At 35.9% G+C, this 24,300-nt stretch overlaps 1 long non-coding RNA gene across 1 annotated transcript in view; it reads right to left on the bottom strand.

The window, feature by feature from the left end:
- The window catches only part of LOC141581410 (uncharacterized), a 70,879-nt gene extending 47,840 nt beyond the window's left edge, over positions 1-23,039 (bottom strand). Inside the window, exons 1-2 of the long non-coding RNA XR_012513994.1 lie at positions 22,938-23,039; positions 21,111-21,227 (exon numbers count right to left, since the gene is read on the bottom strand). This is a non-coding gene — a long non-coding RNA (uncharacterized LOC141581410). The remainder of the gene's footprint in view (positions 1-21,110; positions 21,228-22,937) is intronic.
- Between the last annotated feature and the right edge of the window lie 1,261 nt (positions 23,040-24,300).

The raw sequence follows: 24,300 nt of genomic DNA, 5'->3' as shown, positions 1-24,300 counted from the left end.
ATTAGACCAGGGAATAGGAAGACTTTTCTTTTCTCTTTCTATTTTTATTTTTGCATTTTAACCTTTGCATATATGTTGTCTTATTCTATATATCTAAGAGAGGCATTTTTTCCTTGGTTGTTACTGATTCTTATATTTTCTCTTTCCAAATAAAAATAGGATTGTTTAAGATGCACATATTTCAACTCTACTCCTTCGTCCCTGGGTTCATTAAAGCAGGAATTCTCAAGTCAAGGAAGGAGACCTTCTCTCAATTAGGAATGGAGTAGGAGGTGGAAGTGGATGGTCATTTTTTCTCTTTTTTTCTGAGTCAGTACATCAGTTGTTATTATGGTCAATCTGGGCTAATGTTCATCAATCAGATGAACCAGGGAACCTGACTTAGAAATTGTACATGTGATAGTATTTCCCGTTTCTTTTGTTTACTTGTGCCATATTTTGGGAAAATGTAATATTAATATAATTTTAGTGCTGGATGAAACAGTTACAGAATTTTATCTGTATTTCCCTTCAAATTTATTAGCTAAATAAAGGGAATAGGAGGTTCGAAAAGCAATATATTGAAAAAAAATTTTAAAGGAATTCAGTCCTTCTAAGTTGCTATCTCTATTTGGAGCTATCTGTAGAAAGGCTACTTAACGGAGAAAACAGGTGGTCGTTATTGAGATATAATAAGTTAAAAAGCTATTTTAGGTTTTCTCCCAAAGAAAGTAGGACTGGCTTAGATATTTCAGATCAGTAGAAATCATTAAACTGAAGCACAGAGAGAAAATATAATAAGAAAATGGAAAGAATAGTGTATAAGAGACATGTAGGATCCACATGAAATACCTAACATATGAACAATTGGAAACAGAGGAGATCTTGCAGAAGCAATATTCAAAGAGATGATGGTTGAAAATTCTCAAAATCTGATGAAAGCATCAAGCTGCAAACTCAAAATCTTGGTGAACCAGGATGAACGAATCCAAGGAAGATATCAAATTTAAAGTGCTAAAACCAAAGAAAAGCAGAAATGCAAAGTAGTGAGAGAAAAGTGCATAGTGATTAAAAGAAGCAACAGTAAGGCTGATAGCTGTCTTTTCACCATAAATAGAGAAAATAGTGGAAAGCCAGAAAACATTTAAGAAGAGCATATTTAAAGAGCTGAACAAAAAGTAGCTCCCAGCCTAGTATTCTATATCCATTGAAAACAATTCTCAAAAATGAAGGGGAAATGAGTATGTTTCAAACAAATTGAAAGTAATTTGTCACAAGAAGGCCTTTACTTGAAACAAAGCAAAATTTTAAAATAATAATTTTAAAAAGTAAATATCCAATTAGAAGGAATGTAACCTTAGACAGAAAAATTAAAATTAAGAAAAGGTAAAATTTTATATCATTATAAGTTAATAATTGACTATAAAAATAATGGAAAGGTTTTATAGTTTATGACAACAGAAAGTACAACAACAAAAACACATGTATAGAGCAAAAACACATACGAAATGATGGAAGACATCAGCATAAATAATATTTAAAAGTGTTAAGCTACTTCAAAATACATGATATAATGAAAGAGAAAAAATAACAATCCCATAATCAGATTTGGAGATTTTAAAGCCACACTCTGCAACTGATAGAACAACTAGAGAGAAAATCATTTATAACAATGTCGATGCAAACAACCTGTCAATTACCTTCACCTAACTGCTATTTATGAAACACCAAACCCAACAAGTCCAAAACACACATTTTAAAAAGTGCAAATGGTGCACTTACCAAGCTAGATATGCTAGCCCATAAAACAAATCTTAGCAGAGATTGTATATTTTTTTCAGGGGAAAAATACATAAATAACCATAAGGTAATCAGGAAATCACAAAATATTTGGAAATTAAATAACTTACCTCTGCATAATTCATTGTGAAAGAAAAAATTAGAAGAGTAACAAGAATATACTTTGAGCTGAATGATAATGAAAATGCATCATGTCAACTTTTGTGGGATAAACCAAAGCACTGCAGAGAAATTTATACATTTAAATGCTTATATGAGTGTAAAAGGCCTAAAATCAACAGCTACTTCTCAAAGAAGACATACAAATGGCAAACAGGCATATTAAAAGTTACTCAACATCCTTGATTATCAAATAAATGCAAATCAAAACTACAATGAGGTATCATCTTATCCCAGCTAAAATGGATTATATGCAAAAGTCAGGCAATAACAAATGCAGGGAAGGATGTGGAGAAAAAGGAACCATCCTTCACTGTTGGTGGAAAATAAATTAGTACAAATTGTTCGGATGTTCCTCAAAAAACTAAAAATTGAGCTACCATGTGATCTATCAATGCCAGTGCTGGGTATATACCCAAAATAAAGGAATTCACTATATTGCAGAGATATCTGCACTCCTATTTTTGTTGCGACACTGTTTACAAAAGCTAAGATTTGAAGGCAACCTAAGTGCCCATCAGCAGATGAATGGATAAAGAAAATGTGATACATATACACAATGGAGTACTATTCAGCTGTAAAAAAGAATGAGATCCTTTCGTTTGCAACGACATTGATGAAACTGAAGATTACTATGTTAAGTAAAATAAGCCAGGCCCAGAAATACAAACATAACATATTCTCACTTATCTGTGGGATCTAAAAATCAGGACAATTGAACTCATGGAGATAGAGACTCGAAGGATAGTTACCAGAGGCTGGGAAGTATAGTGAGGCTGCAGGGGAGGCAGAGATGGTTAGTGAGCACAAACAAAATAAAAAGAATGAATAAGACCTACTATTTGATAGTACAATAGAGTGACTATAGTCAGTAATAACTTAATCGTATTTTTTTAGTAACTTAAAGAATGTAATTGGATTGTTTGAACTCAAAGGATAAATGCTTGAGGGAATTAATGATACCCTATTCTTAATGATGTGCTTATTGCATGTCTGTATTAAAGTACCTCATGTACTGCATAAATATATACACCTACTATGAAGCCCCCAAAATTTTTAAAAATTATAAAAATAAAATAAAATGAATAAAATAAATGGCATAAGATTCTACACTAGGAAGCTAGAAACGAAGAGCAGAATAAAAGCAAATAACTACCAGGAAGCCATAAAGATAAGGGCAAATCATCAGTGAAGTAGGAAACCAACACCTGATTTTGTAAACATTGACAAAATTGATCAATCCTCAGTTAGACTGATTAAAAACAAGTGAATGCACAGAGGAATATAAACTAGGTTAAATATTAGAAAATCCATCAATTTAATTTACGTTAACCGAATAAAGAAACAATCTCTAAGATTATCTCAATATATGCAAAAGAGTGTTTGAAAAAACTCAACCTCCACCATGATAAATGCTCTCAGAAACTAGGAATAAAAGTAACTTCTTCAATCTGACAAAGAACATTTATTTAAAAACCTGCAACGAACACAATATTTAATAGTGAAATATGCAACTTGTTCTCTCTAATATTTGGAACAAAGCTAGGATGCTTACTCTCATCCCTTCTATTCAAAGATGGGCTGTTGTTGAATAAGTGATTATTTTATATACAGTGCTGGCCATACATTAAGCACACAGTTATCCCTATTATTTTTATGTTAGTGCATGTCAGCTATCCCTATTCTTTTTATATTACTTGTTAGATTTTGCTGTGTGCATTGAAGGGTATCATTTCACTTATTTTGTTGGTCATGTCTACCTGATTTAATGAGGTCTTCAGAAAAGAGAAACTACGCTACAGAAAATATGTCTCTCAATCCTAGCCAACAACCGTCTTAACAGATGAAAATGTAGGCAAAATATATGCTTAGATTCTAATAGAAGCTCATCACTGCTACAGGAAAAAGCAATTGCACATAAGTTACAAGAGGTAAATTTGATTGTTTTCATTTATAAAGGGGTGAGTGTTTGTGAACTATTTGGTTAATTTTACTTACACTTCTGTTGGGCTGTGTCAAAGTGTTTATTTCAAACCAGAAGAAATATGTTACAACTTTCCAGGTACAAGAGGTATAATGATTTTATATTATTATGACATCTTTTAGCAAAACTGTATTTACATACCTGCTTACATCAAGTCTGGTGCAAGCTGACACTTATAAGGCAATGCTTGTCTGCAATCCTACTTTGGAAGTGGTATTATTTCACAAGACAATAGTGAGGGGCTGCCACATGTTAAAAGAAGATGAGACAGATGTCAGATCCAACTGTTCAGCTGTTTAGGGGCATCCTATATTTATCAGGTCTAGGATTCGAGTTATAAAATTATCAGAATTTTTAAACTGTTTTATTCATAAGTTTATGGAGGAGGCACCTGTGAGCAGTCAAAGAATATTTCCAAATGAAAATTATTTTATGAAATACATAGCGATAGCAGTGTGTTTGGCCTCTCTGTCTTCATTCTTCTCCTCAGATCCCAGATAACACACACACACACGAAAACATATTTCTGTTATTAGAGTAGCTTAATAAATGTATTCTTACCCTGGGAAACATTTTGTTTCTAGGAACCCTTAGAAACGTTTTATTTTTCTTCTGGCTTAAATTGGAAACCAGGATTTGGGGAACCATATTGAAATAAGTTAAGTGTTCGTTGGCATTTGGTTGCAAACCTGGGTATCTCTTGTTATATTAAACATGATCCAAATGATTGATGGATAATACAGTAGTTTTAAGTTTTTGAGGAACCTCCAAACTGCTTTCCTTAATGGCTGTGCTAATTTACATTCTTACCACTGAATGCCCTTACATTTTCTAATAAGATCTCTGCTAACTTCAGTTTTCTTCAGAAGTAAGTACACAAAACTATGAACAGCGTGAGTCCTGGGAAGCATCCTCCTCTCCTTTGCTTTGTTTTCCATCTCTTCTTCCAGCTTCCATGTGCAGCTTCCACCTCTGCTTGGGACTCAGGGGAAAAGCTTTTGATAATAAACATGACTTGCATTACTTCATAGTTTATTCCTGCCCATTTCAATGGCATCAAGAATGACAAAGAGAGAAAGAAGAAAGGTGGAGAAAGGGAATAGACTTTCCAGAAATGAAGTTAACTGTTTACCAATCCTAACGAAATCCAGAAACTAAATCAGTATTTCAGTTCTGGAATAAACCTTATGGCACTATTTCCCTCTTAAGTCTGACATTGATTGAAAAAATTTTTGGAAACTCTTATAAATGTTACCAAAGGTTTGATTTAGAGTTGAATGAGTAGTCCTTTAAAAAAATATATATCAGCTGGAGTTGGAGTGGCAAGGGGAAAGATAATTTCTCATGGGTTTAAAAGAACACAGTGAATGAGTTAGAATTGGATAATGATGATGAAGAGGAAGTTTGGTCAGCAACAAATTATTTTAGGCTTCCTCAATTTTTTACATAATAAATTTTAGGCTATGAAACATCCAAGTGAAAATACTCTAAAGACAGCTGGGATTGTAGGAATAGATCATGAATGATACACAGTAATGAAGATTTCTATTTGAGATTCAGAGAATCACAGAATTTTATTGCTTGAAGGAACTTTAGACGACATCTGGTACAATCTTCTCAACTTAAAGATTATGAAATTGAACCTCAAGAGCTTAAATAATATGCCCGAAGTCACAAAGAAATTTAGTGTCAGAGTTAAAATTACCTCCCAGACTTTTTTGGCCATCAGCTAATCCAGTGTTCTTAACATCCCATCCTGCTATTATCAGGCTAGAGATGATTATTAAAAATATGAAAGAAGTGAATAAAATGGAAATGAAAATATTTTTAAAGAAAAAAATAAATGGAAACGAATGTGAATCTCAGGGTTTGCTGATCACATTTATAATTACATTATGTATGCAGAAGGATGAGCACCACAAAAGGTAGAAGGGTGATTAGGAAGATGGAAGGAAAGCAGCAAAGTTGTTTTCTTAGAAACCAGTCATGAAATGCGTCAAAGTCCTTTTCAGCAGCTATTTTTCTTGTTGTTGAGTTGTGTAGGAAGTATTAGTGACCCGTTAGTTGAGAACATTCAGAACCTAAGTTTTAGGGACAGATAATGATTTTGTCAGTTTTGTGCACTTGTGCGTCCCACACACATAGCAGGTCCTTAACATAAGAAAATAATTCAATAGTAAACAATTGTTTCAAAGATGCTATAAATATGTAACACGATCTATTTGGGGCCTGTTAACCTATAGATTCCCTATTACTATAGATTACAAAAAACTTCCTCTAAAAATTATAAGGACATTTGAAATTGAAGCAGGATAACCATAGCATTAAGATTTAATTTTCATGTCATAGATGCTCTGCATGTTTTGGAGGAATATGCTATGCAAAAAAAAAAAAAACGTATTGTTATGACTGGGATATTTAATATCAACATTGGCATTCTGAAAAATTGGAATTATCATTATGTTTGAATGTAACAACTACTCACTTAGATTTATTGAGTTTTAGGATTTGGAGCCATAGGTATAGACAGTTAATAAACCCAGAAACTTACAAGGTGCAAAATAGATGCATATACATAAAATTCAAAATTTTTGTGTATCATCCTCGTAACACCCTGTTTCTCTCTGTACCCTTTCTTTTTTCTTTTAATCAAAGTTTCTACTTTTATTTAAAATTAGACTATTAAGTGCTTAGTATGTGCAAGACTATGCTCTAAATGCTTTCCATATATTAACTCATGTAACCTTTATAACAATCTTATAGAATAGTTACTATTAATGCTCTCACATATGTTCTTACATCTGAGTAAATTGAGGTGCAGAGGAGTTAAATAACTTGCTCACATTCACACAACTATTAAATTGAATAGCTGATATTTAAACCGAAGAAATCTATCTCCGAAGACTCATTCTGAGCCATTGCCTTATGCCACTCATTTATAGAATAAGTATTTACTCCCATCATAGATATTCACCACTTACCCCTCGTATCTCAGGTTTACCCTATTTGGGGTTTCTAAGCTCTTGAATATGTGGGTTTATATGTTTTGTAAAATTTGGTAGACTGGGGACCATTTCTTTTTCTGCCATGTATTTTTATCTTTCTCCATTTCTTCTGGGCTTTCAATTATACATATAATATAGAGCTTATTATTATTATTTCATAGGTCACTAGGACTCACTCAATTCCTTCAGTCTTCCGGTCTTCTTAGCTCTTTGTACCTCAGGTCGAATTGTTTTTATTTACCTGTCTTCAAGTTCACTGATCCATTCTTCTCCACTGTCAGTTTGCTCCAGTGTCTAATTTTCTTTTAAGTCCATTGAGTAAATTTTTCATCACAGATAACTACATTTCATAGTTCTAAAATTTCTACCTGGTTTTCATAGTTTCATTTATCTGTTCACATTCTTCATATGTTTATTCATTAGATCTATATTTTACTTTACACTTTTAAACATATTTAGAATACTTTTTAATATATTTTTTTACTAACTACAAAACTTTTTTCATCTCACAGTCTGGAAGAAAATGCAGAAAGAATAGCTTCAGCCACAGCAAAGAAGCTGTGACTTCAAATTATACTACAGAGCTATAGTAACCAAAATAGAATGGTACCAGTGTAAAAACAGTTACATAGGCCAATGGAACAGAACAGAAAATCCAGAAACAAGTCCACACACCTACAGTGAGCTCATTTTTGACAAAGGTGCCAAGAACATATATTGGAGAAAGAACACTCCTTTCTATAAATGGTGCTGGGAAAACTGGATATGCATATTCAAAACAAGGAAAATTGACCCCTATCTCTTGCCATAAACAAAATTGAAAATCAAAATGGATTAAAGGCTTAAATCTAAGACTTCAAACCATAAAAACACTACAGGGAACCCTCCAGGACACTGGTCTGGGAAAAAATTCCCTGAGTAATACACCACTAGCACAGGCAACCAAAGCAAACATGGACAAATACGATCACATCAAATTGAAAATCTTCTGCACAGCAAAGGAAACAATCAACAAATTGAGCATACAACCCACAGAATAGGAGAAAGTATTTGCAAACTACCCATCTGACAAGAGATTAATAACCAGAATATATAAGGAACTCAAACAACTCTATAGAAAAGTCTAATAATCTAATTAAAAATGAACAAAATATTTAAACAGACATTTCTCAAAGGACATACAAATGGCAAACAGACTTATGAAAAGGTGCTCAACATCATTGATCATCAGAGAAATTCAAATCAAAACTACAATGACATATCATCTCACCCTAGTTAAAATTGCTTCTTTCCAAAAGACAAGCAGTAACAAATGCTGATGAGGATATGGAAAAAGGGAAATACTGGTGCACTGTTAGTGCGAATGTAAACTAATGCAACCATTGTGGAGCACAGTTTGGAGATGCCTCAAAAAACTGAAAATAGAGCTACCATATGTTCCAGCAACCCCACCGCTGTATATCTACCCAACAGAAAGGAAATCAGTATATCAAAGAGATATCTGCACTCCCACGTTTGTTGTAGCACTGTTCACAATAGCCAAGATTGGAAGCAACCTAAATGTTCATCAACAAATAATTGGGTAAAGAAAATGTGGTACATATCCAAAATGGAGTAGTACTCAGTTGTAAAAAATAATATCCTGTTATTTGCAACAACATAGATGGAACCAGAGGTCATTATGTTATGTAAAATAAGTCAGACACAGAAAGACAAACTGTCCATATTCTCACTTATTTGTGAGATCTAGAAATCCAAAAAACAATTGAACTCATTGACATAGAGAGTAGAGGGATAGTTACCCATGGCTAGAAAGAGTAGTATGGGGCTGGGGGGAAGCTGGGGGTGATTAATGGGTTCAAAAAATATACAGAAAATTAGAAAGAATGAATAAGACCTATTATTTGATAGCACAACAGGGTAACTACAGACAATAATAATTTATTTGGACATTTAAAAATAACTAAAAGATCATAACTGGATGGTTTTTAGCACAAAGAATAAATGTTTGAGGGGATGAATAACCCATCTTACATTATGTGATTACTGTGTATTAAATGTCTATATCAAATTAATGTACTCCATAAATATATACACCTACATGTTGCCCCAAAAATATTTTTTTTAAAAAAAGAAACCTCCACAAAGAGGCTGGTGTCTGTGTGTTGAGGGAGTGATCCGACAGGAGAGTTGAGTAATACATTTACACAGTGGGCTTGTATAGAGCCATGAAAATAAATGACCTATGGCTAAGCATATCAACATGGCTGAATTTCAGTAGCACAATATTGAATGAAAAAGCAGTCACTGAGGACTTTTCATGACAATGTACCTTCTTTTCTTATTTATTTATGTATTTATTTATTTAGAGATGTAGTCTCACTCTGTCACACAGACTGGAGTGCAGTGGTGTGATCTTGGCTCACTGCAATCTCTGCCTCCCAGGCTCAAGTGATTCTCTTGCCTCAGCCTCCTGAGTAGCTGGGATTACAGGGGCCTGCCACCACGCCCAGCTAATTTTTGTGTTTTTAGTAGAGACAAGGTTTTTTCATGTTGGCCAGGCTGGTCTCAGACTTCTGACCTCAGGTGATCCATCCGCCTCAGCATCCCAAAATGCTGGGATTACAATTATGAGCCAGAACACCTGGTATACCCTCTTTTTAGACTTGAAAAACAGGCAACAACAAACAATATATTATTTAAACATACCTACGTAAATAAAAACAATGTAATAAGAAACATTCTGGATAGTATTTATCCTATTCTGAATAGGATAGCTGGGGGCTTTGGGGAAGGAGAAAATTGGGAGATGCTAATTTTACATGTTCTTGGAAAAAATAATCAGAAATTCATTTTATATCCTACAGCAATACTCCACACAAAAAATTCCTCTCTTATCCACTAAAATTCCCCTATTTTCTGAAAGTGTTTTAGAGCTTATAATTTTGCTAAATTCTTAGAAGCTCCTCCGTGATCTATCCAAGTTGGTAGACATTGTTGGTTTGGCTAGCAGTTTTATGGATATTTATATATTATAAAATAAAAACTTAAATGTACAAAATACCAAGCAAATAAAGTAAGATAAAGGAGATTCACCATACCAGTGAGAGCAGAGTATTGTGAAAAAGGATTATGATTATGTAATGGGCAATTTTGAGCCCCTGGGTGACAGGCCAAATGTTTAAAAGCAATTCAGAAACAGGCAATGGGATATAATGCAGAAAAGGTAGGAGATATCGACCCAATATATTCTCTGCCCCATCGTGTCCCTGAAACTCATAGTTCGCTTCATTTATAAGCAGTAAGCAAATATTTAAATTTCATTTGAATTTCTGAGCCCATCCCTTCTAAAGCAGGAAGTATTCCCAAAGAAGTTGGCATCCCCAACCTTCATTTAAAAGAGGTTCTACTTATGAGCTAATAATGCATTTGGGATTCATGAGATTAGTCAGAATCACAGGCCTTTCAAGTTACCTGACACATCTGAAATCTCCAGCTTTGTGGGGTAACCCTGCACATTTGCATAAGTGCAGCCTCCACTTGCTTCTCTCCATTTTGGTTGTCTCTGCCACCAATTATCACCATTCCCTGTATCACTACTGCTGCCTAAACACACACACACACACACACACAGACTTTCGCTGCAGTTGATAGTGCTGGGCAACTTCATTGGTCTCTAGCACCAAATTCTTTTTGTACATGCTCCTGAATTGTTCAATTCTCTTTCAATACTGAATCCATGTGCAGGCCAGGAGTTCTGCTGCTTTGTTTTTTAGGTCATTCTGTAGCTCCAGACCAGCAACTATGTTCCATATGCCCAGACTGGCGGCTCCAGTCTTGCCATTGTTTGACTTCCAGGTTTATCCTGTCACCTGCCTCAAGTGTGTGCCTTTCTGTCTTTGCTCTCCATGGGTTTGTTCAGGTTCTACTCAGGCATCTCCTCCTCTGGGGAACCATCTCTGCCTGGTGTGTCCCATTTCCTCCCCCTCTCAGCACTGATACTTCAGCAAAAAAATTCCTTTGTAATTTTTTATTTGAGGTCATGATAATTTTAATATGTCAGCATTCCCAAGTTGTCTTTCTGGTGGGTTTTTTTTTTTTTTTTCAGCTCAAGTAGTGTTCCTTTTTTTTTTGCCAGCTTTTCCTGAGCTTTTTTGGGGGGATAATTGTAACAAAAGGCAGAGACAGACAGGACTTGAGAGGCTGCAGAAAAGGGTTTGTTCCTAGGTTTGCTTTTGTGATAAAGAATCCATTCAGCTGATTAAAAAATAACATATAAATCTGAAGCCAGAAAGAAAGAAAAACTGAAAAGTCACTTGGAGAATCTGAGGGGAATTTGTTAAGAATAGTCTCTAAAGCATTTGCATGGAAAAGGAGAATTTTAACGGACAAGAGGGGAAAATATTTTTTGTGTGGGATATTGCTGTAAAACATAAATTGAATTTCTGGTAAATGTTTTCCAAGAAGAACATAGATTACTTTTGAATCATTGTCAACTGACTTAAAAAAAATTGTTACTACATAACAGTCCTAGCTCTCTTTCTTTTTCTTCTGGTATTTTGTATTTAAAATTATTTTTGGCCTTATGATTCTCAACTTCTAACTCATAAGGGCAGAAATTGTGTGTCCCAAGCAGCTAGACTGTGTCTGGGCACGAGCATGCTCAATAGTCTTTGTTAACCATACTAATACACCGTATTGAGATATACGTTCTAGGCAGGAGTATGAATTCTGTTTTGAGTGCAGCGGCGAGGTACAGCAGGCTTTTTTACTTTTTAACTAGACAAATAACTGGATTGAATTTCTTTTAGAGTTGGTAACTATAGAAACAACCTGGAGGTTCACTTGGATATGAGAAGAGAATGGAGAGAGTGAAATCTCTTGTGAGCCTCTAACGGTGGACAATGGGAGAGCTTAGGAGTACTTGAATTAGAGTCTATCAGAATGAAAACAAGTGGATAAATATAAGACGCATTGTGTGGGCATTGCTGTTAGGGCTGTCATCAACTTGTAGGCATCTTCAGGAAGCTTTTACTTAATCCTGGCATCTGCCACAGCACCTGAGACAATTCCTTGTACTTATTTAGAGTTAGGTCAATGGTCACAAGGGCCGGGGATTGGTCATGAGTTAGAGGGATAGAGAATAACATTTGTATTGTGAATCTTAGAAGTTAAAACGATGAAGTGGTTATCGATCCAGACATGTAGAAAGAAGGACAAGAGATAGAATCAAGGTGTAAGATGATGTGCTCTGTTTGAAACACTCTGATTTTTATGTTTTAACACAATCATATAAAATGTACAAAGATTATCTGACTTGGGGCTTGAAAGTGATTTCCGGGCTTGAGACATTTTATTTGAGAATTATTTGCATGGAGTTTATTGTGACTGTGGAAGTAGTATTTCTGATGGAATAGCACACACATCATAGTAAGAAACATGATGTGCTGAAGTGTAAGCTTTAGGGAACACTTATATTTAAATATTGGACAAATGAAAACATGGTAGAAAAACAGAGTCAGAGGAACTCAGAAAAGGAGGAAGAGAAGTAGGCCACAATATCCTGAAAAGATGCCAAATGAAAGAAGTTTAAGGAAGGCATGGCCAGTCATGAGGGAGCCTGCAAAGGTCAGTGTAAGCTGGAATGGAGCTTGGCTTGAGAAAAGGCCAAGAATCAATGGTGGTTAGAGCCACTTGTAGCCAAGGAGAATGAGGCTTAAGAAAGTTGTATTTAATTTAGCACAATATTAGTTAACTTTAGTGGAGCAGTTTCATTAGATGTGGAGACACTGCCTAGATTATAGGAGCCAATATAAAGAATGAGAGAGAAAGGAGAGGCAAAAGAGAGTGATGCTCTTTTGAGAAGTTTTGCAGTCAAAGAAAGAAAATAGCTAGCTTATGTAGGGAGAGGAATTGAAGAGGTAGATTTAAAATTCTTTGAAGTTTGGCAGAGGGAAGGAAGTGAAAAGGAAAAGTTTGAATATCTGAAGGAAATGGAACAGGCTGATGCAGCAGGGCCCTGGAGACCCCAGGGAGGACTGAAAGTTTCCAGGAAACAGTGCTGCTTCAGAGTATGAGTCCTTCTCAATAATAACGTTTAGAGGAGAGAGGGAGGAGAGGTAAGGAAACTCATATCAGAGGGTCTCTGCTAATCCTGGACAGTAGATACCCTGACAAACTGCCAGGATTCTGGTGGTACATTTAGAGTTTCATGGTGAATCGAAACAAATTCAGATTATCTCCTTTTGTATGTTTCTATAACAGTTTAGAGGCTGCTGACTTATCTTTGAAATCCTTCAAAGCTCTTTGGAGAGTATATATTTTATAAAGACAAAATAGTCCACCTTATTTCCCCCGCCCCAAATGGTTTTATAGCCCTTTGCTCATCTTGGAAACTTGGAAGATGCTCGCTTTGAATCTGTATGTCATGAAATAGCCATTGCAATCAAATTGATCTCTCCAAGTTGTAATTAGCTCTCCATCAGCTTGTTTTCTGCCCATGACATTTTGCTGTGAGTTTTCTGTGGCAGCCCTGGGTGAGTGAGTATAAAGCCAGGAGTACAAGCAACCCCAGGCCAGACTGCCAGCAAATCGTTTGCTCCCCAAATGTCAATGCATCTAGTTATCAAGGCTCATCATACATCACTTTAAAAGGACAATTCTCTTTGGATCATATCAAAGTCAGATAACATTATTCTAGACAAATAGCCAAGATTAAAATTGCCATTATACCCTTAGGAGTGGTGTATATCCAAATAAACCATATTTATTTATTTATGATTAACAACTCCAGCTAAGGAAAGATTTTTTTTCTTTTTGAGACAGAGTTTTGCTCTTGTTGCCCAGGCTAGAGTACAATGGGGCGATCTTGGCTCACCTCAACCTCCGCCTCCTAGGTTTAAGCAATTCTCCTGCCTCAGCCTCCCAAGTAGCTACGATTAGAGGCATGCGCTACCACACCCAGCTAATTTTTATATTTTTAGTAGAGACACGGTTTCTCCATGTTGGTCAGTCTAGTCTTAAAGGAAAGCTTTTAAAGTAAGCCTGTGCCACCACCCTTAAAAGTGTCTATACTTTTTATTCCATGTAGGAAAATAGATTCCAGGGTGGTCCTGCCATTTGGATTACATCTGTGAGCACCATCAGTCGGAATATATATAACTTCTGGTCTAATATATATGCCGTATCTTGTGTCGTTAGATTAGCAAGGTTTTGCTTTAGGTGTGAGAGATTAAACAACCAATGCAACAACCAAAGCAGTCGTTTAATGAGGATAGAAATCTATGTTTCTCTCATTTAAGAGTCTACAGGTATGTATACCGTGGTTGTTATAGCAGCTCTGCTCTGTGAAGTCCTTAGGGACTCCAGGCTCTGTCCAGTTCAATGTGGCCTATGTTCATAATTCAATATGGCAGAGTTCACATTCCAAACAGTATTTTGGAAGAGAGAGAGATAAAGAAGACAACAGGAAAGAAGACACATCGGCAAGAACCACCAAAATTTATCACACAAAATTTTTGCCGAAATTTAATCATGCTGCCAGAATTTAGTCACATGGCCATACTTGGTTGTAAAAAAGGGTGAGAAATAGATATACATTTTTTCTAAATGCTCAGGAAATAAACTAAAATGTAGTGGTTACATTATGGATCTCAACTAGGAGCTCAGGAAATAAACTAAAATGCAGTGGTTACATTATGGATCTCGACTAGGAGTTGGCCACAGGCCAATAGGCGTCTCCTCTAATGCAAATGCCCTAAAAGGAAATATTCATAGGCATGATTCTGTAACCTACTAGGTTACAGAAAAATGTGAGGAAGTTTATTTGACCAGGAAACAAATAGAAACTAGCTCTATGCTTCGAAAAAGAACTAAGGATTCTTTATCATCCCTCTCCAGATACAAATTGGTTAACACCCACTATCTTCACTTTTACTCTTGCATGTGTGGTCTCAAGATCCCACCTAAGATCCTCGGTGCTTTGAAGGTCAGCTGCAGACGGAAGCTGAATACTAGCTATGGAGTGACAACTCTGTGCGTTTAATTGTTAAGTTGAAACAGCGTAAGATATAGCGTATGTTTTACATATACTCATTTACTGTAAGAACAGCCTGGAAAGCCAAAACCATTTACTTAATAGTTAGCAGCTAACTTGGGATTAAGAACAAAAAAATATTGCATTCTAGAGATTAGTATTTTTGTGTATTCTAGCATTTTCTATCCTTAAAAAAAAATCTGTTTTCAAATTTTTACTCAGAGTTAAGAAGAAGTAAACCAATATTTACTAATTGGATGGTATCTATGGCACATGAAAGACTCTTGGTAGGGAAAGAAATTATGGTGTTTACTTTATGTCATTAACATGACATTTAAGTACCCATTAGCAGTTAGTTCGGTACCATTTTGAAGGTCATGCGTCAATCAATATTCGTTCGTTTTTAAAAATATGTTACAATTTAGAAAGACATAAGAAGCCTTTAATCCTATCATTTCGCATGTTTTTCTTTTATCATAGCTCTCAGTGCTTCTAAGTGGCTTTGCCACTGAGAAGTGAGTTGCTGGGTTTCATCTGTTCGCAACAATGAGGGAGGAGTAGTGGAAATCGATAGTACTTGTCTTGCCATTGATTACTTTTCTAATCCTGCTTGGAAGCTTCTTTCACCATGATAACTAGACTTCTCATCTTCTCTAACGCTGAAGAGCAATAGGAAGATGATCGGTAGCATGACATACAGCATCGCTTCTTTGTTTTTCTTCCTCTTCTTTTTCCTCGTCCCCTCCTCTCCTGTTTCCTCTTCTCTCCTCAGTCTCTCCATAAATCATTGTCTTTCCTTCCTTGCTTCCTTATTCTCTCTTTTTCTTTCTTTCCCCCTTTCCTACTTTTCTTCCCTGTTCCTGAGCTTTCCTTAACTTCCCTTTATTTTCCTGCTACTCTCAAACTTAAAGAAAGCAAACATATCCATATAGTGAATCAGACTTTGCAGCATAAAGTTAGTAAGTCTGAGGCAAATTCTAGATTTAAGACTGTAAGTTCTGGATCCAAGGATTGCTTAGACAATCAATGAGAACAGAGTCATACATTAAAAGAGAAACGGAAAGAAAAGAGAAACACTGCCACATAAAAAGAAGAAGGTGAAAATAGCTTCTTTTACTTCAAAGAGAAAGTCAGCTCTATACAATGATAGGGCAGGTCGTTTACAAATTTAAAAGTGTATTTTATCAGTAAAACATTTTGATCTCTCGTATTCAATATATGCATATTTATAAGCTTTTCAATAATATATTCTGACATTAAAATACTAAAAATTAGATAATTAAAAGGATTAGCTGAAAACTATATATAAATGTTTCTTTCTCTATCATCTTACCATTCTTCAATAGACTGCTCGCTCTTTTTGCCCACTCCACCTTAGACACCCTGAATATGTGTATATTTGGTGTGAGCACAAGCTCTAAAGAATGTCGAACTTTCCAAATGCCAACCCCTAAGCAGTGATTCTCAGACAGCCAGCTGACTGATTGGGGTTTTGAACCCCCTGGGAATATATAATTATGAGTGCCCAATAATTTGCTCATAGATTCCAAGAACTCAACTGAGAAACTTAGGATAGTGGTGTCTAACTGGAATGTAGTTCCTTGATTATTAGAAAGCAACAAGAAGGCTGGTGTTAGCAACTGTCGGCCTGGGACGGCAGGTCTGCCGGGGGTCTCTCGACCTGCAAGAGGGTCCCAATACCTGGAAGAGAGAGTGCGCTTGAGCGGGGATCTGGAGGGCTGATAGGCCGTGCCTAAACAGCAATTTTATTTTTCAAAGGCCAGGAATAAATACACTTTCTTCTGCTCTGGTTTACGTCATAGCAAGAGGAAATGCAAATGTGTACCTTACATGGCCTATACAATAGAGAAGTCAGATACACAATCAGTGGTTGTAAAAAGTAACAGAATTTCCTGTGATCACAAAGCTTGTTTACATCCAGACATTATTCCTCCTGGCTGTAGGTATCTCTGGTTTGATCTTGTTTTAGAACTGAGATGTGAAAAGGTTTTCTGGTTTTGCTCATCAGATTATCTTTTAACTGGATTCTCCTTTGTCTGCTCCTGACTCAGCTTAACTCAACTTCCCCATTCAGGAGTCTCTGAGTCAGGAATCAAAGCCATCCCTTATGGTGGCATTTGCTTTGCAAATATCCTGACAGTTAAACCATTATCTAGGGTACAAGGCAGTCAGGTAAGTAAAGAAAAGGTTAAAACTTATTCTTAAAGAGTCATAAAAAAGTTAAAAGCAGGAACCAGTTGCTGGCAGGGGGTCACTCGGTCTAGCAGTAATGCATAGTTTTAGGCCCAAACGATATTGTGGTTGATATTAGAAACTGATCATCCATCTTTAAGTTCCTTTTTCTGGATAGCTCGACTGCCTCCAGTAGGAAACTGTGTTTGGGATCAAACTCACCGTATAGTGAGACTCACGCCTTTTGGGGGTCTCACATGGGAATGTTCCCCACAGGCTGGTAGTGTTGCTTATATCCTAAGATGGAGGATGGTGAGTTAAGACTCCTTAAAGCTGGAAGAGTTGAACTTTTGTGGGGTTATGAGAAGCACCCAAGTGAAATTTTACTACAATGGATGTGCAATTTGTAAAATGGAACTAGTCAGTATACGCAGTATTTAGAAAAGTATTGGTGGGTCTTACTCTCTTTAATTAAATTTAACACACATTAATTGTCACCTTCCATGCTTTAGGAACTGCATCAGATATTATAGAAGTAAGAAATAGTTGAGTAAGTCATTGGGACATCTATGAATTCACAAGTAACATAGAGATTGAATATGAAAATTAAAAAACAAACTAAGAGAATATGATACAGTTGTGATAAAGGTTCAGAAGAAGCAGGTGAGAAATGATTAACTTCAGAAAGAGGCATTTAAATAAAGGGATATTCGATCTTTGTTTTGAAAAATTCAGGTAATAAAAGTAAATGGGATGAGGCAAAAAGATACGAGATGACAAAGTTTTCATTCTAATTTCACAACAATTAGCTCTGTTGACTTGATCAGAATATTTACCTGATTCAGACTTCAACTTTTTATCTTTAAAATTAGACATTTTGACCTTGTCATCTTCAAGAAGTCAACAAATTTCTTTGTGCACCCACTGTGTTTTAGGGGAAATAACAATGAATAAGACAGTACTTTCCCTTAGGGAGCTTTCAATCTATTCGAGGAAAAAGACAAGCAGAAAAATAATGAGAATTAAGACTGTTCTTGTAAAAAACCTGATAGCCTAGGAAGTCAATAAGGAAAACCTGATAATGATTATCATGATAGCAGCAGCTGATATTTCTTGATAATTATATGTACCAGCTTTACCTGCATTACACAAATTACCTCATGTAACTACCATAAAAAGTCTAGGAGTTTCTTCCGCCTCTTTCTTCATCTTTTTCGTCTTCCTCTTCTTCCCATTCTGTGGAAGAAGGAACTAAAGCTGGGACATGTTAGGCAATACACCCAGGTAACAAGGTAGTTGATGCCAAAGTTGATGCTTGAGTGCAGATAAGCCAATGATAGATTCTGAGATATTAATCATTATACTCTGTGACCTAGTTCACTGTGATCTATAGCTGTCTGTGATTATGGAAAGCAGCCAGGACTGTGACTTGATGAGAGCAAGAAGATAGCATAGAAGACAAGTGATCCATGTCAGAGAGTTTTGCAGTTATTAGAGATTCAACCATAAAACTAAGATTGAGGGGAAGCATATTAGATCTACCATTTAGGAATTGAGGGCACACCTGTAATCCCAGCACTTTGGGAGGCTGAGGCAGTCAGGAGGTCAGGAGATTGAAACCATACTGGCCAACATGGTGAAAGCCCATCTCTACTAAAAATACAAAAATTAGCTAGGCGTGGTGGCACACACCTGTAGTCCCAGCTATTTGAGAGACTGAGGCAGGAGAATCACTTCAACCTGGGAGGTGAAGGTTGCAGTGAGCCTAGATCATGCCACTGCACCCAAGACTGGTGATAGAGTGAGACTATATTAAAAAAAAAAAATGAGGGAAGTTGGAGAAGTGGATAAGATTACAAGGTAGGGATACATAAGTGGGCTTCGCAAAAAGAACTAGAAATGCACCTACTAAAACTGGAGTTCAGCACAAGAATTAACTACTACTACTAGGAAAAGGCATGAGCCCAAGTACTGGAAGAAGATAAAAAATTGAAGAAGTGCTAATGGTGAATTGTGGTAGAAGAAGTTATTATAATACTTCCAAGTAGCGAATCTCTGACTGTGGGTTAGATTAAGCCTAAAGCCTGCAGTACATTATATTCTGTGAGTGGCGATATGGCATGTGGTTTGAGAACACTTTCTTCCAGATGTACATGCCTGTTTTCTGATGCCATTACACCACTTACTTCATCTAAGCTATTATTTAACTTCTCTGTGCCTCAGTTTACCCGTGAAGTGAGTAAAGTGATATCTTCTGAATTGTTGTGTTCATCAAATTATTACATAATGTATATAAAGCATCTAGTATGGAATGTGGCACAAAGTTAGTATATTGGTAAGAATTACTTTAGCAGCAAGTAACAGCAACCTCAAGATAACAAAGGCTTCATAGGCTAGAAATTAGATTTTCTCTCACATGAATGCAAGCAAGCTCAGTGTTGGTGTGGCAGCTCCAAAATCATCCAGGTCTCAAGCTCCTTGGTTATTTATTATTCTGCCATGTGTAGCATATATTCCAGGTTGTGGTCAAGACGTTTCCTCCAGCTCCAGCCATCATCTCTGCATTCCAGCCAACAGCAAGAAGACTAGAGGTACTTCCTGCAAGTTGCCAATATATCCTTTTTTATGTTTTGTTTGCCAAAACCTAGTCACATAGATACGAACCTGGGAAATGTCACATGTGAAGCTGGGAAATGTCATTAGTCCATGTAACCATGCCCTAAGCTGAATTTGGAGTGTTATGTTACTGTAAAAGAAGGAGAGAATGGATACTGGGAGAGAAGTAGAGTCTCTGGCACAGTTTGTAGTCAGTAACTGATGCCACCAGGAGAAGTGCTTTAGTAGTTATAGCACTTAATATGGGAGTAGTAAGACACTCCATTTGTGGGAATTAAATGAATTAAATGAAAACTCTAGAAAAAAATTAGAGCTTTGAATAGCCGCTCCTGAAGAAGCTCAGGTTTATACATACTACTTGATTCGTAGAAGTCAGGGATTGAAGTTTGACTTTTACAGTTAAAGACAGCTAACTAATTACCAACCCTGTTTCCTTTTTCTATGAACTCAGACAATATTTTTCATTTTCCCTTGCAGTTAGAGATGGGCATGGCATGGAATACTAGCTGATGAAATATGAGTAGAAAGTTCAGAACCCTCACAGGCCTGGCTCATATAAAACTTTCCATGTGTGATCTTCTGAGTTATTTTTCCTTTTAAAGTAAGCTAGGAATCCAATTGTTTAAACATAGCAAAGCACGAAATAGAAGGAGCCTGGATCTCTGCATCACTGCCTGGGGGACAGTAAAATTCAGAAGAGTTTTTTTTTTTTTTTTGTAGACATAAAACTTTCTTGACAAAACCTTCTAATGGCTTTCAAGTAAAATCAAGGTAAGAGGGTAAGAGGGTAAGATGTAGTATGGAGGCTTCTGCAGATCAGGGGGGATCTATGTTAGGTGTATTTAGCTAGCTGGCATGGTTGATTGGCTTACATGCTAGATAATTTACAAATAAAAGAGATAATAAGGTTGTGCAAGCTAGACAAAGATAGTCATTTCTAAAACAAATAAATTAATTTAAAATTAATTGATAAAAATGCAAAAGAAAGAGCCAATAAAAAGCTGACTACAAAATCAGCTAGAAGGCCAACATTCCAGACACAATACCAAACTTCTATGTTATGTACAGAAGTATCTCTAAAAACCTCTGTTTCATGCAGGGACTGCTGCTATCCCAGGCAACTCTACCTTTGCCACTCAAAATATTAAAGATAGTTTAAACTTTAAACATTTATTATTTCTTTGTGGTGATAACATTAAAAATCCTCTCTTTTTGCTGTCCTGAAATAAGCAATACATTGTATTAGCTATAGTTACCCTACTGTGAAGATTTCTTTTTTTCTGTAACATATGCAGAAAGTTACTGGTAAAAATAATCCAGAACATATTGTGATTTTTACCTTTAGGTATATCTGTTGTGAGCAAGAATAGTTATCCTCTGTCAAGGCAACTGTGTCACCTGATCATTGGATCCACACCTGTTCTTCACTGGCAAAGCAGTTAATTTTCTCAAGTTCCTACGTTAAGACAACAGAAAAACATTCTCTAGTGTGCCTTTTCATTATTTCATAAAAAAATAAAAATAAAAAACAAAAAACCCAATCAACCAAGCAAACAAAACATAGTCATATGTTGCTCATCTGGCTCTAACTATATGGCTTCCTGAGGGTTATTTAATTTTACGAGGAGACTGAATTTGTATTGCTCCTGAGATAAATGCAGGCATGTCCTTTTCTAAGGGGAAAATATGCTGGCTGAACAACAAAGCTCTAGCTCATCTTTGATGGCCCAAGTTCCCTTGAGGGAACTCATCTCAATGAGTCATTAAGATGAGCAAAGTTCTAGACTGATGTGAAGAGAAACAAGGGAAAGTTCTGATGAATCTATCTGTAAAGGTTCAGCAAGTATCTGTTTGGAGACATCATTTTAAGCATAAATGCAGTGTGAAGAATAATGAAGGAAAATGGATATAACTCTGACTACCTAATTGAAAAATATTCTTTGGAGATTAATATCACAAACATTCATTCATTCTATACACATTTAATGAGGGCTTTATTTTATTTGTTTCAGGTCTTGTGTGAGGGCCTGGATACACAGTGCTGAATAAAACAGGCAGGGTCCATGCCTGCTTGGACCACAGAACATCTAGAGAAAAAGATGGACTTTGAAAAACAGTCAGGTGAGGCATTCTGGGAATATGATTCTCCAAACACAACTCTCTTCCCATCCCCCTATTTCTATAACCTAAATCCAAGCCATTTGTCTCTACTGATACAAATGGCTCCAGGGCCCTATAAGTAGCTGTGTAAAGATGATGCTATGGGCATTGTTGGCGTCCTGGTGGAGAAAACTTGTACTGGGATTTTTTTCCCTAAGGCCTGGAAAGCAGCTGGAGATAACCAGGAGATCTCAGTGTAAGATCAGAGAGTGGTGGATCCTGTAAGAGCTTGGCCTTCAGAGACAAGTAACCATTCATGCAGAAGGTTCTCACTAGCCACAGAATAACTTGCCAAGTCTCCTTGAATGCATGAGGCAAGTAGGAGCTGAATGGACAACTAAGTACCCTCAAATGTGGAGAGGACAGGAACACCCAAGAACAAGGAGCCTCCCTGGAAGTCTGCAGTGAACTGGCTTAGGTACCATTAGCACGTGGGGATAGGACACCTTTCCTCCCACCACTTACGAATATGCTGCCACATGGGGAGCTTGATTGTTGGCAAAGCCCTAATGAGCAGATAAAGAGAAACAGCCACCCATCTACAAGGACAAAAGCCAGGAAAAGGGAGACCAATTAGGGCAAATAGAACCCATCTCTAGTGAAATAAGAGCATCTGGAAGGGACAAAAATGAAGAGAAAAATAAGGACACTTTTTGGATCTAAGCATTAGTTTTGCAACTCTACAATTCAGTATATAAATGAAAGAGAGAAGGATTTCTGCTAAAATCTAAATTATTAGCCTGAAGATCAAGTTTAAGAAATATCCCAAAGAATAGAGGCAAGTATAGATTAAAGATATAAAATGGAAACCGTAAGAGCGTTAGTGGATAGATACGAGAGAATTAAAAAGTGAAAAATAGCGATTGCAGGAGGAGAATGGAACAGATACAAGAAAGGAAATAACTATTTTAAAGTTTTCTTTTTTTTCTGAGCTGACAAACATTTAAATTACCAATTGAAAAGGATCAATACATTCCAGACAGGATGGATGGGAAAGTCGACTCACCTAGGCAAATTCTGGCAAAACCCCCAAGGTTGCAAGCGTTCATTCAGAGAAACAAGTAGTTTACACAGGTATAGAAAATTAAATTCATGTTGGACATCCCATTTGCAACTGAAATGAAAGCCAAAGAAAGAGCAGCTATAGATTACTAGGCGAAAAGAAGCACCACATAAAAATCCAAACCCAGCTATCTATCATTTATTCATCAGGGCAGAAGATTTGGGGGATGTGCAATGTTCTTGAATGATGAGTCTCAGTATAATAAAATTTAAGTTGTTCAGAAATTAATTTATAAATGTCATATATTTATAACTTGTTAGAGTGCCAACAACCTTATTAGTAAGTAAATTGGATTAAGTAGCCTTACATATAAGTGGTATTAAAATATAGCCAAATGTATAAATTATGATATAACTCTTTTTAAAATCAGATATCATAATACTAAAAAATAAAGGCTTTGTAATCATATAAACATAATATTGACACAGGATTAAACAAGTTATGGAAAAATATAGAAAATATAGAAATAGACCATATAATTATGCATATGAATTTATCACATGGAAAGTGTAATATATTGATTTAGTGGGAAAAAGATGAATTATTCATTAATTCAACTGGCTATTCATTTTGAAATAAATAAAAGGGAACACACATTTTGTGCCACGTACAAATTACAGGTAGATTAACATTAAATTCAACAGAAACATATAAAAACATTAAACATCTTGTGAAAAACATTACGAATGCATGTGAAACCAAAAAGATGCTTTCTTAACCAAGACAGAGAAAGCTGAGACACATAAAATAAACATCTTTAACTATTTAAAATGTGAAATTTTTATAAGGCACAAAATATTACAATGTTGATACATAAATGTGTGATCTGGAATAAAAGGCAATGTAACGTGCATAGCACAAAGAGTTAATAACTATAATATACCAAAAGCATTTTAAAAAGCGACAAAGAAAAATGAGGAAAAAGAAAATAGGCAATCTAATGGATGGGGAATACACAGGAGAGGATAAATCCAAATAGCCAACAAATTCATAGGAAGATTTCCAACTTCATTTAACAGTAAGGGGAATGTAAATTTAAATAACGATGATACGTAGTTTAATGCTCATTAGGCTGTAAATATATTTATAATACCTATTTCTGGCCAGTGCACGAAGAAAATAGAATTCTACGTATCGCTGGCAGAAATATAAGACTTTACAGCTTTTTAAAAGAACTTGATCCAACCATCTCTATAACAATATAAAACAAATGTGTTCTTAAAAGCAGCATCTAAATCCTTGGAAGCTAGCTACTGGAGATAAAGCATCAGTACATAAAGTATATATCTATAAGGATTTTCACTTC

Source organism: Saimiri boliviensis, chromosome 15, assembly GCF_048565385.1.
Source record: "Saimiri boliviensis isolate mSaiBol1 chromosome 15, mSaiBol1.pri, whole genome shotgun sequence".
Classification (NCBI taxonomy): Eukaryota; Metazoa; Chordata; class Mammalia; order Primates; family Cebidae; genus Saimiri; species Saimiri boliviensis.
Note: the sequence above shows the minus strand (reverse complement) of the source record. Positions and strands in the feature narration are given on the sequence as shown.